Source organism: Episyrphus balteatus, chromosome 3 (assembly GCF_945859705.1).
Source record: "Episyrphus balteatus chromosome 3, idEpiBalt1.1, whole genome shotgun sequence".
NCBI classification, from domain to species: domain Eukaryota; kingdom Metazoa; phylum Arthropoda; class Insecta; order Diptera; family Syrphidae; genus Episyrphus; species Episyrphus balteatus.
Genome location: NC_079136.1, coordinates 101,477,640 through 101,493,810, shown reverse-complemented (window position 1 = coordinate 101,493,810; position 16,171 = coordinate 101,477,640). Strand labels below are relative to the sequence as shown.

The 16,171-nt window shown below is 29.7% G+C and overlaps 1 protein-coding gene across 1 annotated transcript in view; it reads left to right on the top strand.

Annotated features, from left to right (window-relative positions):
* The window catches only part of LOC129917149 (protein CREBRF homolog), a 67,425-nt gene that overhangs the window by 26,710 nt on the left and 24,544 nt on the right, over positions 1–16,171 (top strand). The window contains exon 2 of the mRNA XM_055997529.1: positions 11,787–11,808. The gene's annotated coding sequence lies outside the window, so the exon portion shown is untranslated. The remainder of the gene's footprint in view (positions 1–11,786; positions 11,809–16,171) is intronic.

Below are 16,171 nucleotides of genomic sequence, written 5' to 3'. Positions count from 1 at the left end.
ATTTTCGTTTATCGATTTTCACTTTCACTTGTTTGCTTTCTTTTTGTGTGCTTTTCATCAGCTTTTGAAAAAAAAAGAAAGGTAGGTATGGGTTGAAAACAAAATTTTATGTACATACAAAAAGTGAAGTTTGTTGTCATTTTTCGGTGCAAGAGATTGTCAACAAATATTTAACTCAAAAGCTGAATCTTGCATCCCTTAGAAAATACCTTGCCTATACACGCAAGGTGTACCTTGTGAAGTTGGCATAGTTAAAGAATGAAAAAAAAGGCCCTATAAGTTACATCACAGCCAAACAAATTGGCGTCAAAGATGCATATAGATGGATTTTAGATTTAGGTGTATTGTAGCAAGTAGGTGTGTTGTGCAAGTAGCACTTAAATCTAAATCTTAACTAAGCAACATAGTACATACACGTTTAAAAAATATAGAACTATGATAGTTCTCCCGTGTAAATTAGAATTCTCGAATTTCAGCTTTTAAAAATTTATTTTAATCATAAATGTTAGTTTAGTTTTTGGTATTTATGATGTATTAATATAAGACGTATTAGTCATCATAACCAAGAACGGCTGAATTTTTCTATGATTCATTCTGAATCATTTTGTAGTGGTTACAATTGATGTACTCAAAGATGAAGTACATTATACTTGCCTGCTCATATATCCTGCCTGCGGTTCCAGAAAAAAACACATTTCTTAGATAAGGTATATTCCCAGCATCATCCAAGCAATTAACAGTTTTATCTATTCTTTGTTATCGTACCATCTGAATATGAAATTCAACTCATTTGAATTATAATTTACATATTATCTCATATTTTGTAGGCCAAAATAATATTATTGATCTAGAATTGTACATCCCTCTTGTAACAACAGGCTTTGTTGGTTCAATTTACAACAAAAATTATAGTCTGTCATGAAGAGTTGTTGCGAATGAGATATGATATTTGTATGTACACTTTCGAGTAATGAGTTTCTAACTTGCTAATCTTTTGTAGTATCACAACGGACCCATTAGGGTCTAAGTGTGTTGGGTCTTTTGCTCGACAACCACTGTAACCTAACCTATGTACACTTGTACGGGTCATAGTTTTTCATTTTAGAAGCTAATTTGTTATACATATTTTCACAATTTTTTATTTACTCAATCTATTAAGCGTTATTTTGCCAAAAAAAAAAAGGATCCGCTGAAGCCCGCTCATTTCTTATTGGCAGCAGCGCAAAGTTTCGGGTTTTTTTTTGTTATTACATTCAAACCCGCTTAAGTGAAACGCCAAAAAATGTTTGGGTTTATTTCTTTTAAGCAGGGTTTTCAGTTATGCAAATTTTTCAATGAAAAAAAGTAAAACTTAGAAGAAATAACATGTAATATATCTGGGTTTTTCTGTCGAACAGATAAATTAAATTATTTAAAGAAGAAGACTATTTTCTATTAATTATTTAAAGACGAAGAAGACTATTTTCAAGACAAAATAAATCAGAAAATAATTTTGGTCGATTAAATCTGTCAAATCGACCTATGTGCGGCGCGGGTCACCCTAAGTAAGTTAGTAGGTTTAGTTCAAAGGAAGAGAAGAGAGTTCCCGAAACTCGAAAAACAAAACTTTTTAGATGAATTGTATAAAAAAAATAGATTTGTTTTCATTAATGAGCCGCTAAAAAAAATAGTTTTAGAGACCAATAGTTTTATTTGCCCAGAATTTATTTCTACCATTTTATTGAAGAAACATTCAACTTTCAGAGAAGAACTATTATTCTGAAGGCCTCATACTCATATACTCTTATATCCGACTGATATTATGTATAACATGATCTGCCAGATTATAAATTTTTTGTAATTTATTTTTTAGAAAAAATAAGAAAGATAGAAAAGAATTAAAAAAAAAACAGAGTTTCCCCTTTATTAAGAAGCAAGACACGAACGCAGAATTTGAACCGCAAAAGGAAAAGTATGATCAAAATAAACGTCCTCAAAGAGTATCCTTTTACAGTGCCGAGATAAAAATAATTATAGATACATTTTAATAAATACTCATACTTGCAATATCATGTATGAGTTTTAAATTATCTTGACATTATGGCAAAAGAGGATTTGAAAAAATTGAGTTATGTATTCTACACTGTTAAAAATTAATTTCTAAGATTTTTTTGAAAACTACGACAGAATTTTTAACTGTTTACATCTTTGTATAAAATATTGCAGTAGTGGACACATTTTTCACCCTGCAAAATGTGAATATGGGTGCCTATTTGCCAGGTTTAGTCAATATGAAATTTAAGAATGTCAATTGAGAGGTAATTTGGATACTTCATTGAAAATTTCTTCCAATAACGTCTACATTAATAAATGAGTGATATGTACTACAAAAACAACAAGCAGCTCCCAATAAGCATAGATGTTAAATCGAAATGCGGGTAGTATTTTGACACAGTTTATAAGTTTCTCGTTGTCTTGATCTTGTTGGATGGATATAAATTTTGTTTGAATTTTGATATTTTGAAAATAATACTGCGTGCTATAGCTTTATCAAAAAATCATCACCTAAAGATATCGGGGTACTTAAAGTAGTTAGCTAATTTTTAATTAAATTAATTACACATTACTGTAAAATGTTAAATAAGAACAAGTGAGATAGATAGAAAAAAGGAGAGAAATAGTACATCCATTCTTGATATAGTGTTGATCTTTTTGTTCTAAATTCACATCCTTGGTTGTGTTCCAAATCTTTTCTTCGATTCAATAAAAAAATATTTTTATTATTTTTTTCTTTTATGTTTATTTTTTCAAGCAAACATAAAAAAACGACATTCATTGTTTGTTTGGTGGTGATTCATTCAAAAATATCCATGCATGTAGTACTCGTAGCTATGTTCAAAGGATTTAATGATTTATAACGAGTGTCTTCGACTACTGTATAAAACAGTTTCCGCGAAATGCCAGAATACATAGCGACTCCTTTGGCTTACTTTAACTAGGGGAGTTTCCTTTGTTCTCGGAATTTTTTATTCTTCTTTCTTCCTTTTCTATAAGAAAGAGGGGTTGGATTGGAATCCTTGTTGAATCTTGAATCTCTTAGCATGCAACAACTTATAAGCACACACCGCGCCGCGACAGAATATTTCACCCCGCTTTTCGCGGTGGAACGCGTAAAAAATAATAAAATGTTCGCTGTGTGTTTCGGGGATGTTGTTGGTAGGTTTTTGAATGATTTGTTGCTCCTGGTTCCTTTTTTTTTAAATTGCAAATAGGAATACTGAATTTAATCCTGTTGGGAATAAAATGAAGAAAAAACTAGGTTACCAGCGCACGCATTTTTAGTCTTTGAGTGCAATTCGGGGAAGTCGGGTGTGTTAGGACAAAATCTCTGCTTTCGTTCAATACTTTTTCGCGGTCTTCGTTGTCATTGTTGATAGATTTGTGTTTGTTTTTTGTTTTCGTTTTCTTTTCTATTTTGCTATCGATGTTATATCGTATTAGGTTCGGTGTTCCCTCATTTACTCACTTTAAGATATAAGATTGGCACTCTTCTACCTAGGTGAGTTTCGTACTTAACTTTTTTAAAACAATATAATCGCTTACAGAGAAAATTTAACAAGCAAACTTAATTTTATTTTTAACTGAATAAACGGTGTCGAATTTCGATTAATAATAAAAATCTGAAGTTATTATATATTCAAGGAGGTCATGATTAACGAGAAACCTTCGGCACAGCTGGTCGTTCAATCAATTAAGTTATTTTTTGCACAAGTTTTGACAAATGTATTTTGAATGTGAACTGTTAAGAAGAAGGTAGGTACCTAATGAATATAATAATTCTCACTTTTTCAAAATGCTCACGAAGTACATACTATGTATCACAACAAAAACATTACTGTTAAAAAAAGAGCCAAGTTCTCCTATGTATGTTGAAATTATGCTGGCACAAAAAGTATTGAGATATAAAAGTGTACCAAGTTCTAAAGTTTGGGTTCAAATTCGTATCAATAAAATTTTGATTGTTTACTTGACAATTTTTCTTGTAAATACCGATTTTTAAAGTTATTTCAAAAATTTGCCAAACTTTAGAACTTGGTACACTATTATATCTCAATACTTGTTGTGCCAGCATAATTTCAACATACATAGGAGAACTTGGCTCTTTTTTTAACAGTAATTTTTTTGTTGTGATTTCACTACTTTTTGCAAGGTATGGCTGCAAAATTGAAAATCTCTATATTTGATGAAAATTCAGTGAAAATGGACGGTTGTCACGCGCCCTGGCTGAAATTCTCAAACTTTAAGCTCTACCATTCTACCAAATTTCAAGATTCTACGATAGTCAGAAGTGCTCTATAATAATTGATGAAAATTCGTAGAAAATGGGCGGTTATCACGCCCCCTGAATTGAAAATCTCAAATTTTCCATTTTTTCCTTTGTATACACCACAAGTCCTATCACCATGTAAAATTTCAAGTTTCTACGATAGCGGGAAGGTCTCCATAATTTTGATGATCTGTCAGTGAGTCAGTTACGGTTTTCGCGATTTTTGAAGTCCTTTATCTCAGAAACTACTCATCGTAAGAAGCTGAAATTTTGTGAGGAATTTGGGTTCGGCGAGCTCAGCAAATGTAGCGAGTTTGAAATTTCTGGTATCTTTGGTGTGGAAGTTAGAGGGGGGTCGAAAATGGCCTGAGTTGCTTCCTGTAAATAAGGGTGTAGTGCCAAAGTTGCTAGAAAACTTGGCTGGGCACTACCGTGCCCCTTGATCGTATGTTTTTTAACTATGAAATTTCAAATTCACGAGAAAGTTCCTACAAGTTTGTTAAAAAATTGCTCTTCGACTAATTTAAATTTTCTTCCATTGCAAACAAAGTGTCATTTTGATGTTTTTTTCCATCTTTGATGTTACTAATATGTTTCTACCAAAGGTCAGGTTTAGGATGCCTAAAAAAATCAAAATAAAACAAAATTAAAGACGTGACATTACGATGTCAATTCTGTTTGCCTGTTCATATCTTTCTATCCGTTTCTATGTCTCTTTCTCTTTCAAGCAACAGTCAAACTCAATAATTTTTTTTTTTTAACACTCGGTTGTTAATTGTTTTGGATAAATTTTCTTGAAAGGAAATCGGTATTTTAAGAAGTATAGAAATTTAAATATTTAGGTATCAAACAATTATATCATTTTAATTCAAAAATATATCTTCGTTGTAGATCAATTACTTACCTCGTTAATCAGAAAAGTCCATTTTTCAGGAAACGTAAGAAACATCTGTGATTTAATTAGGTTTCATAACTTTAAACCACTTTAATATAACGATATTCTAGTTTGATTTTAAAAGTATCGTCTTCAACGCAAAATCATTCCGAGAATAGTTAAATTATCGTGTTTTTTGCTGATTTTTAGTTGTTTTTTTCCTCAGCGTACAAACTGTCAGAAAAACAGACTTTATACCTGCAAACAGACTGATTAATTTACAGACTAACAAACTTAGAAACTGCAAATTCTCAAACTAACAAAATAAAAAACTGACAAACCAACAAACAGACGAACTAATAAAATAACAAAACTTACAAACTGACAAACAAACTAACAAGCTGACAAACTGATTGACTGACTGACTGATTGTGACAGATTTACAGACAGACGGACCTGCCGGATTTTTTTTTTTTCGGACTTATTATAACTTGATCTTAAGTAAAAAATTATATCGAACACGAAAATGATATAAAAATTACATTAAGTAGAGAATCACCCACATGTATACAGGCACTTAGATTTATTTAAAAAAAAAAAAAAACTTGTTTCCATGAATTCACTTATTCTAACTAAATGTGAGTGGTTTGCCGTTAGTTAATTATTTATTAAAAAAAAAAATATCCATGTATGTATATTATTTATTATAATTATCTGGCTCCTCAGAGAAATGTATAATTCTGCTTAAAAATCAATTTAAAAAATACATGTGTAAGAAAGTATGTACAAGAGTCTGATTATAATTTGCAAGAGTACCAGTAATCTCAAGGCCAAGATGCATGTATTGTAAGTAGTACACTGTGTTTCATCTGAATAGATTTTTTTTTTTTAAATAAAAAAAAATATTTTTTAATTTTCTCGGTTTTAAGTTTTTTGGATGCCGTTTTTTTACAATAGTTACATATCTATTATAACATATCTATACAACTGTTTTATTATTTTTAAATGCAAAAAGCGGGTTATTGAGAAACAGTTTTTAATTCTTCCTGTGAAAAGTCAATTTTTTTCTTTTAAAATTAATTAAATTATTAAGTTATTTTCAATAAAAATAATAGCGCAAAATTTTAAACGATTCAGTAAATCGCTAAAGCCATTTAGTAAGTTACTCAGTTAAAAATCAGTCCGCTTTTTGGCTTAGCAACTTACTAAAATGGCTTAAGCAATTTACTTAGTCGACCATAACTTAAGTAAATTTCAATACCTAAATGTTAAAATTTGTAAATAAAAATTAATAAACACTATCACTGAATTGATGTTATTTTAAAATAATTCAAAAATTTAAGAAAATTCTTAATGCTGATAAAAAAGTTAGAAATAAAATTTCAACTAAACTAGAGATTAAAAGAAATTTAGGTATGTATTTCGTTAGGAGCAAGGAAGGTCGAAAAACTAGCAAACTTAAGGTGCAAATAAAGATTAATTTCTAAATTGAAGTTAGCTTCAAAAAATGTGGGCATATTTATTAAATATTATTAATTTATCCTTGATAACATTGTTAATGAATTATCTCTTTTCATGTATCTTGATTCAATTTGTAAATAATTTAATCAATATAAAACATTCCTTATTCTCCACTAACTTTCATGACCTAACACATTTATTCATAAGGTTCATGTCTACATGGAACGCAGTGTTTATAAACAGAAAAATTATATACCTATAATTTATTTTACATAATATTTTTTTTTTTTTGTTTCATTCATAAAAATGGTTTGGTAAGCTTAAAAGCTATCATTAGATTATCGATTTCTGTATTATGACTGCTACTTTTTTTATAGTTATTTGATTCAAATGTTTGTGTCTATAAATACCATACGTTTCAGGTATGTATGTAGCAATTTACTTTTTCAAAGTGACATTAAAAAAAGAACTGGTAAAAGCTGGTGTTTTCTAAATTCATTAAGAAAACTCGACCAATTAACAACATTTTTATTGAAACGAATTCAAACTTTAAACAAATTGAAACAAAAAAGGAATAAAAATATGTATAAACACAAATATACGAAAGTTTCTCATAAAGTATAAAATTACCTACTGCTTTTAATTGTTGGGTCTTTGAATGTGACTTGATTAGTTATAAGGTAGGTTTGAAATTTATAAAAAAATGAATTTCGTGCTTTTTAGAAACATATTGAGCCCTTTCCGTAAAATTATCGTAAGCGACATGGCGCTTACAATAATTTAGTTAACAGAAAAATCTTTATTACTTAATACCTTTTGTTCTTAGACTTATTTGAAACGATGTTGATGTAAATATTTTCTTGAGCTGATAGGAATACAAAAAAGTTTTATCTAATTCGTAGGTATTTAGTGTTGGAAAAATACAATTAGGTAGGTATATGTTGTCCATTATTCATAACATAATTTGGCGCTCGATATAATACAAAATTAAAATCTTATTATGACTACTGTCAAATAGTCAAATAGAGGTTCAACTTGTTCGATGTGAGTGATAGCAACTATCTAATTACATGTATTTTGGGAAAAATCTTTCAATTCTTCTTCTTCCTTTTCTCGGCGCTGTTATGATCTCGATGTCGAGAGGATCATACTATCCCACGTTTCTGCTGGGGTTCGCCGGGTTGACCTCAGAAATCGGCGGCAAGTCTCCCGGTTTTGTATTGTTCCACTTCTTAGGCCAACTGAATGCTGGTGTTTTTGCATTTGCTTGTACCAGGAGTTTTTGGGCCTACCTTTGAATTATATGTATGATATGTCCAGGTACCAGCTCTGGCGATCTTAAGTGAATTCGAAAATTAAGTTGCAATAGTACTGCAATTTTTTTTTTTTTTAATTAATATACCTATCAAGAAACCAGGTATACAAAACTAAAGCAAAACATATTGCTGTATCCGAATCAATCCATTGAAGCCTTTTTGGACTTGAGCAAATGAGATCATTTTCCATACAAATTTTCAACTTCAAAAGATTTATTTTCCACCTCATTTGCAGGAAATAAGCAAGACTATAAGATCTTTCTTTAAAACCATGTTTTCCTTCACTTTGAATAAGTCGGTTAACTTAAATAAGTTTTTGTATTGTTTTATTTTTTTTTTTTGTCCATGAGCCCTGAGGACCTCATGATACAAGGCACTCTTACCGCACTAGAACCACCTCCTCCCGATAGCATCTTCCATTTTGATTTCACGTCGAGAGTTACCCCGATATACCTTACCTAGTCATGTAGGTAGGACTTGTCATAATTAAAATTTAAGACCTCCATGTCATACTTTATCGAAATCTTGACACACATCTAAATGACCCCTGAATAAATTTTCTTTTCTTCAATAGCTTTTTCAATAACGTCGGTGATTCTATGCACTTGATCAATCGTCAAGGGCCGAGAGTGATCAGAAATATGTTCTTTTTATTAAACAAAAGTTCAAAGTTGATTGAGGCTGATATCCGTTGTGGACTATGAGTTTGAATCAAGTTTGATAATATTTGTATATTTTTGTAAGTCTCTAACGATCCACACCCCCAAACACACAAGAGGGTTTCGGAGATATTTGCATATGAACTTGAAAAACTATTTGCTGATCAATTTATTTTTGTAAAAATCCCAAGAAAATTTCTTTACAAAGGGCAGGTTCAGAAACGCTAGGGCCTAAATATTTAGGTAATTTCTCGGTCTCTGATTGGTCAGCTGTCAAAAAAATCCTTCCAATTTAGGTAATTTTATTGGAAATCTGGCTGGAAAGTTAGGCAAGAAAATGTTCCCTACAAATTTAGGAAAGTTTTTTTTTGTCAACATGACAGCAGATTAAAGAATTAATTTAGCAAAATTAAATTTATTTGTGTGAAAAAACAACTAAAAAGTGCATTATCGGTCATAGTTAATTTTATTTATTCATTACATTTAAGTGAAGTTTGGTGTCTTACCCATGCGACCGGTAAAACTCTTAAATAAATTTTGAAATTTGACAATAGCATCACATGCAAACTAATTTAGTCAATTTACTCAAGTCTTCAAAATAATAATTATAAACTGACAACATTTAAAATCTCTCACTTGGAAAATTACAATTAAAAAAAAGATTAATATGATAAGTCAGTAAACCTTGCTGAAATTAAATAATGTCTTTCAAATCGAAACTCTTTTAAATCTATTAAGTCTATTGTTTGTTATTGTTTCCAAATAGCTTTATGGACTTCTGGACTTTCAATTTTCTTTAGTCAAAACCTTGAGTGATGTCCTTTGCACGTTCTGTCAACATAAACAACAATATACAGAAAAAATTACTTCATTTTTATTTGCCAAGAAAAGAGCGATATCTTCACGACGATGACGCCCACTTGTACTGTTGGAAATTACTATACAGCTTTGTGTTTTTATAATTATTTTTAAACAAACAAATAGGAAATTCAAGACGTAGTTATTTTATTCAAATGAAAGTTAAAATAAAAACAAAATCTCTAGAAGAATTTTTCCAAGCAAAGACTCCTACACATACTTTCACTTTTTCATTGCATAAAAAATTCACAAATTTCATTCAGAAAATTCAAGTTCTTTGTTTGTGTTCACATATGTAGGTATGTATCCTTTGACTATCATAAGCCCACACTTCTTTCACGGGTGCGTATTTTTTTGTTTTTTTTTTTTTTTTTTTGTAAAAGGTCATCAAACATGCCCGTGGCCTTGAAACTTTCCTTAACTTTCATAATGTAATGTGATAGGGAATCCTAAGGATAGCATGAGTTAGAAGGTAAAGTTAATGAAATATTATCAAAACACGAGCGTTCATCGCCCACGTTTCGCAACCTTCAATCGTGGGCGTCTAAAATATTTTTGTTGTATTGTTTTTTTGTTTGTATACCTACTTTTATTATGGTTCTGAACAATCCCTTGACCCTTGTTCCAAGGGTATAACAAAAGCTTTCATGGTGTCTTTATATTATCTCGTTCCGTAAAATCTAGCGCATGTCATCTGGTTGTTAGTATATTCGAAAAAAAAAGTAAGTGAAAGTGTCTCATTTACCTACATTACTTTGTATGAAAAAGGATACACACAATACACAGATGTAAAGTATGAAAAAGTATGAAAAATGTATAGTGTTACCAACAATAAAAAACCAAGACTCAGGCTATCCAAATGTTTCAATGAATTGTTGTTTTAAGAGTTTGTTAGATGTGGATAAACTATATCTCACCTTCAACCTAAATTATGGGTTAAAGCTATGGCTATAAGGAATTGGATTTGGTACTATCTATTTCAACAATAATGGCATGACAGAGAACATATAATATTGGATTCACTATAGGGTAGTAATTTTGTACAAATATGTAGCCACTTAAAAATAAAAAAAAAATCATGTGTGCAATTCACACGTGGTAGAAGTGAAACCTTAAAAAATCATTTTTCTTGCAAAAAAAAAAAAAAAATAGAAAAAATCTACCTATGTATTTTTATTCTATCACCTTCAAATCCATGTTTTTTATATGACAACCTATAAAAATTTTATACCATGTGAAAGCTTATTGTTTCACCTTGTATAATGATGTATAAATCTTATTTCAAAGATGTCTACAAGAGAAGTTAGAATTTTTTTAAAGTCAACCATGTCAAATTTCCAGACTGAGATTACGGTACTTCCTAGACTAGTCATCGTCAACAGATCTCCACAGGTGTTTTGAGGTATTTTTCAATTTTTTCAATTTAAGATTGTGTAACTTGTAGAGCACGTACCGTTATGTGTGATATATCAAATACAAGGTTATGTTATCACCATGCGTATTAAAGTTAAATCAAATTTGTATGTGCACTAGATCAAAAGATATAACGTGTGTTGGAAAAGAACATCTTTTTACCGTTATCTCCGAATTTTGAATATGAAATTAATTGAAATTTTGTACAATTATAATTTATTTAATTACCTATCTACAGTACAAATTTCATTCATCTATCTATTAAAACAAAAAAGTTATAACAAATTGAAGTCGTGTCGCGTTTTCGTTTCATCTTGTTTCAAATCACTACGATACTAAAGAAGTTTTCACTTCAAAAAACAATAATATGGTAACATTAATTTTTTTTTAGATTTGTCTCCCACTCTATTTTATTCCTTATTTCTTTTGGTTTTGTTATGAACAGCAGAATAACAACAAAATTCAAATCAAAATAAAACTGTGTAGGTGTTTGGATTCGTCATCCCTCTTATATCGTACCTAATATAGGTACTTAGGGTAAACTACGGATACGGAGGCTAGGGCGTAGGAATATTATGTTTGGGTGACTAAAAATCGATATGTTTACATTTTTTTTTTGTACCCATATTGCTTGTACCTATCTAACTATACTTATACATATTTATATGTGCGTACATTTATGTGTACATCTGTACATACATTACTTACGCATTTTATTTATTTACACCACTTGTTCCCCTGCCTTAGTGAGATGGATTTAAATTTATTAAGGATTCCTTGCAGGTTTCCAAAAGATTTCAGAAGATTAGTTTTGAAGCCAACATCTGAGTAATTTTTGATCAAAACTAACATACAAATTTGCAACTAATACTATTCTTTTATTTTTTTTTTTTTTTCAGAACAGTTCACAAATTTTAACCGGTAAGTTAAAATGTATATTTAAAAAAAAATTAATTTAAAAATATATTCTTAGTTAAAAAAAATACACCACACCTTGCCATACTAAGTCCATGCATGTCAAAATTCCTTGCATTCGTTGGTCTCATTTACCACGTCGATGCGGATTGAATTAAAAGAAGTAAAAAAAAAATCATACATTTTGATAGAAAATAACATACAAAAAAAGAAACCACCTGTTTTGAAAACTTTTTATGTTTCCCTTTTTCTTTTATAAGTGTCTTCAATCGTTAGTTTTGTAGTTTTGAGCTTGTTATCATTTTGCCAATTAGCATACAACTTTTTCAGCAGCTAGTTTTGGACTGTTATAAAGTTAACTTCAACTTTTTTATGGCATCTTCATTTTAATATTAAGAAAATGTTCCCGAAAATCCATTAGCGAATAAGTTATTCAAAGTCAAACGCCAAAAATATCGATATTTTGCGAGTAACTTTCAAATGGTAAAAGCTATCGAAGATTATTACATACAAAAAAAAACATCTCTTAAAGAAGTTCAACGTGACTTTTGAAAGGTGAATCGAAAAACAGGTGCTTTTGTAATATGAACTATCTTAAAGTCCCATCTTTAACGTACTTTAAACTGATCGCTCGTATCGAAAAAGTTATCATGACACTTTTTGCATGGAATACTTTTGCCTGTTAAGTGAGTATAATTTTTTCGACAACTTTTCTATTTAAGAACAAAGCTAATATGTATCTTTTTTTGAGTTTTGGCTAATTAGTAAAAATAATGACATTTTAAAATAAAAGTGGTTAGAAAAAACGGTTTTATGTTTATTCTTGTTAAATTTCAAAATTCCTATTTATACAAACAGTATAAAAACAATTTTTTAATTAAAAGAAATGTTAGGGATGACTATATTGATCATTATTATGATAAATGATTTTGGAATCTAGTAAGTACCTAAATCTCCAAAAAAAATTGTACCAAATGAAAACTACCTACCTCATCAATACAGTCTTTTAATTATAAGAAGGATTTTTTTACAATTATATTATTTATTAAAGACGTTTGTATTCGTTTTTCACAAAATGTGATTTATTTGGCATCAAAGTAATCAACAATCATATTTTTCGACAGAAAAAAAAAACATAAAACAAATTTTTCAGAAGGGGATACAAAAATCGAAAACACTTAACGCAAAATTGTACTTTTTCATATAGATACGATTTCGATTTTTCACCTGTTTCCTTTGCGTGATAATTTTTTTTTTATTTTCACTTAACATGGGCTGCTTAAATTGAGCGTTGAAATGTGCCAGATTGAAAATTTATTTTAGGTGTATCCTTTTGAAAAAATCACTCCTTGTCATTCGAATATCAAATCCTTTAATCTCAATTCAATCCAGCTTGACATCTACTTTTAAATGTATACTTATTATTTGCTCTTGCATATCCAAGGTTGATTGATACATATGAAAAAAAAATATTACTCCAAACTAAAGAAATTCAAGAATACTGACCAACTGTACCACATTTCAAAACAACCCTCCATTAGTACTTTTAGGTTTATTCTATTTTTCTCGACAAACAATCCATTATTTCTCTCAGGTACTGCAGTTCTACAATACATCTGTTCTTAAACAACTTTATTATTTCATATCCTTTCTTTAACTACTGGCTCCAACTCCAACATACATAAATTTCAACCAGACAAAGTACCATCACAACACACCACTTTTAAAAGAACAAATAAAATGGCATACTACATACACAATAGAAACTTCTAATACATAACGGAAACTGTACCATCCAAAAACCAAAAATTCGCCAAAAATTAAATAAAGAAAATAAATTGATAACAAGCGGTAATCAAACACAAAAGCTTTTTTACCTCCATACAGCTATAGAACGATAGAATACACGAATAAAAGCGATATCAAAAAATTCAATATACGAATAAAAATAAAAACAACACAAACGAACCCCCCAGTAAAATATAATGTAGAATGAGAATAAATAAGAAAATAAATAAATAAAGAACTCTCGTCAAAACAAGACAAAATACAAAGAACTCAGCTGCCTCTAAAGCAGAGTTACCATAGTTGTTAGAAAGATAAGCTTTTAATAAAAAACATATATTTTTCAAATGCGGTTGTTAATAAAAATAAATAATAATAATAATAATTTTTTGTTGTTATAACCAGAGAAAATTATGTATTAAAAACAGTTTTGATTAGCTTTGCACAATTCTGATACCGAATTCAAACAGTCATTTGAAAAAAAAAATCGGTTTCAAAACATGCCTTAAATGTATTTTAAAACTTTAAAGTGAAATTATGAGCTCAAAAAAGTAAATCGGACTTGTCCCGTTATAACTTTGAATGTCTCATATTCAAGAGAACATTATAATAGTTAAGTCAACGAAATAAAAATAAATGCAATGGTCCTTCAGGACCCTATTTCATAAACATTGACAATGCGACAGGTGGCAATTTTGTAAATTACAACTTGACAATTGTCATGAATTCTGTCCTATACAATGGGCAGGTTCAGAAACGTTAGGCACTAAATATTTAGGTAATTTCTCGGTCTCTGATTGGTCAGCTGTCAAAAAAAATCTTTCCAATTTAGGTAATTTTATTGGAAAGCTAACTGGAAAGATAGGCAAGAAAATTTTCCCTAAAAATTTAGGAAAGTTTTTTTTGTCAACATGACAGCAGATTGTTTTGAATTAAAGAATTAATTTAGCAAAATTAAATGTATTTGTGTGAAAAACGAGTAAAAGTGCATTATCGGTTATAATTAATATTATTTATTCATTAAAGTTAAGTGAAATTCGGTGTCTTCCCCATGCGATCGGTAAAATACTTAAGTAAATTTTGAAATTTGACAATAGCATCATATCCAAACTAATTAAGTCAATTTCCTCAAATTTCCGTTCAGAAAATGACGTTGCCTAAATATCTAGTGACTAGATTCTAGTCCCCAATATTTCCTGAACGTGCCCAATAATTGACAGTTTTGTAGAACTAAAGTTGTCAAAATTTAGAATCATAAAAAAATTCTCATGATAATGAATTTTCAGGGATTTTTTTAAAATTCCCACACAAATTTGTCGTGATATTTTTTTGTGGAACCAAAAAAAATATAAAAATGACAATTTTGTCAACATGTAGTTGACAATTGTGACACGGAAATTAGTTTCGATCCAGATTTGGTAGTAAAGTGACAAGCCCGATAAAAAATGTAAAATATTTACTTCTGCAATGATAGTGAAGAAAATTCTGAAATGCAATTATGTGAAGTTCGCTGTCCTCTGCTTTAAAAAAAAATTAACAGTAGTTTTTCTGCATTAAGAGAATATACCTACATAAATTTAATGACAAAATTCTTGTCTGTAAAAGTACAGTGGAAAATATCTTTTTTTAAATTGGTCATAATTTATGTCCGTTAAGCTAGAATTGTACGTTCAACGAAAGCTTAATCCTAGCCTTAGACTGTCTTGGAAGTCGACCACAGTATTAAAAAAATTGTCATGAGAAGATATGTCTATGAAAAATTTCTCTATATATGACATAATTGTCCTTGTTTTTAACTGACAATTATGTCACCTTTCAATATTTTATGAAATGGGTATTTGTCAGACAATTGCGACAAAAATTTAAAATACATACATATTTACGAAATGCGAAGGAAGTTTTAACCCTCTCCTACTTACGATCTAAGATCCGTGAGTAAGTAAATCGAATACATAGTTTTTACTTTTTACTTTTTGACTCATTTGGTCTAAACCTTGAAATATTTTGACTCAAAGCAATACTGTTCTAAAGAGCACTTAAAAAATAAATTGAACTCAACGAAAATACCTTAATACCCCGATTCTTCCCCACTGTCACAACTTTTGAGAGTGACTGTCCACTGTCATAAGTTGTGACTGTGGGGGAGAATAGGGGTGTTAATATCACGGTATATAATTACTTAAATAAAATCTGTTTATAAATAGCGTTTTAAATGATCTTTTACACAAAATCAAGTATTTTTAGAAAAATCCAAAAATGTATTTTTTTGAAAAATTTAAAAACAAAATTTATATAATGATTGTTTTAACATTTCTGTATCAACATTTTTGTCGAAATCTGCTTTGTCGTTAACGAGAAATTCATAAACAAAAAAAAAAACTTTCTATGTCAGGTACCGTTAATAACGGTACAAAAACTATTTTTTTATTTCCAAAGGAAGCTTTTATGTGTTACACTACACATACAAATTTTAATCAAAATCTGTTTCCGTTATATGACAGGTATCGTTAGTTTTGGTCCTAAAAAAACTACCAAGTTTGAAAAAAATCTCTTCATTAGTTTAGGCTGCAGCTCCAGGTACTTA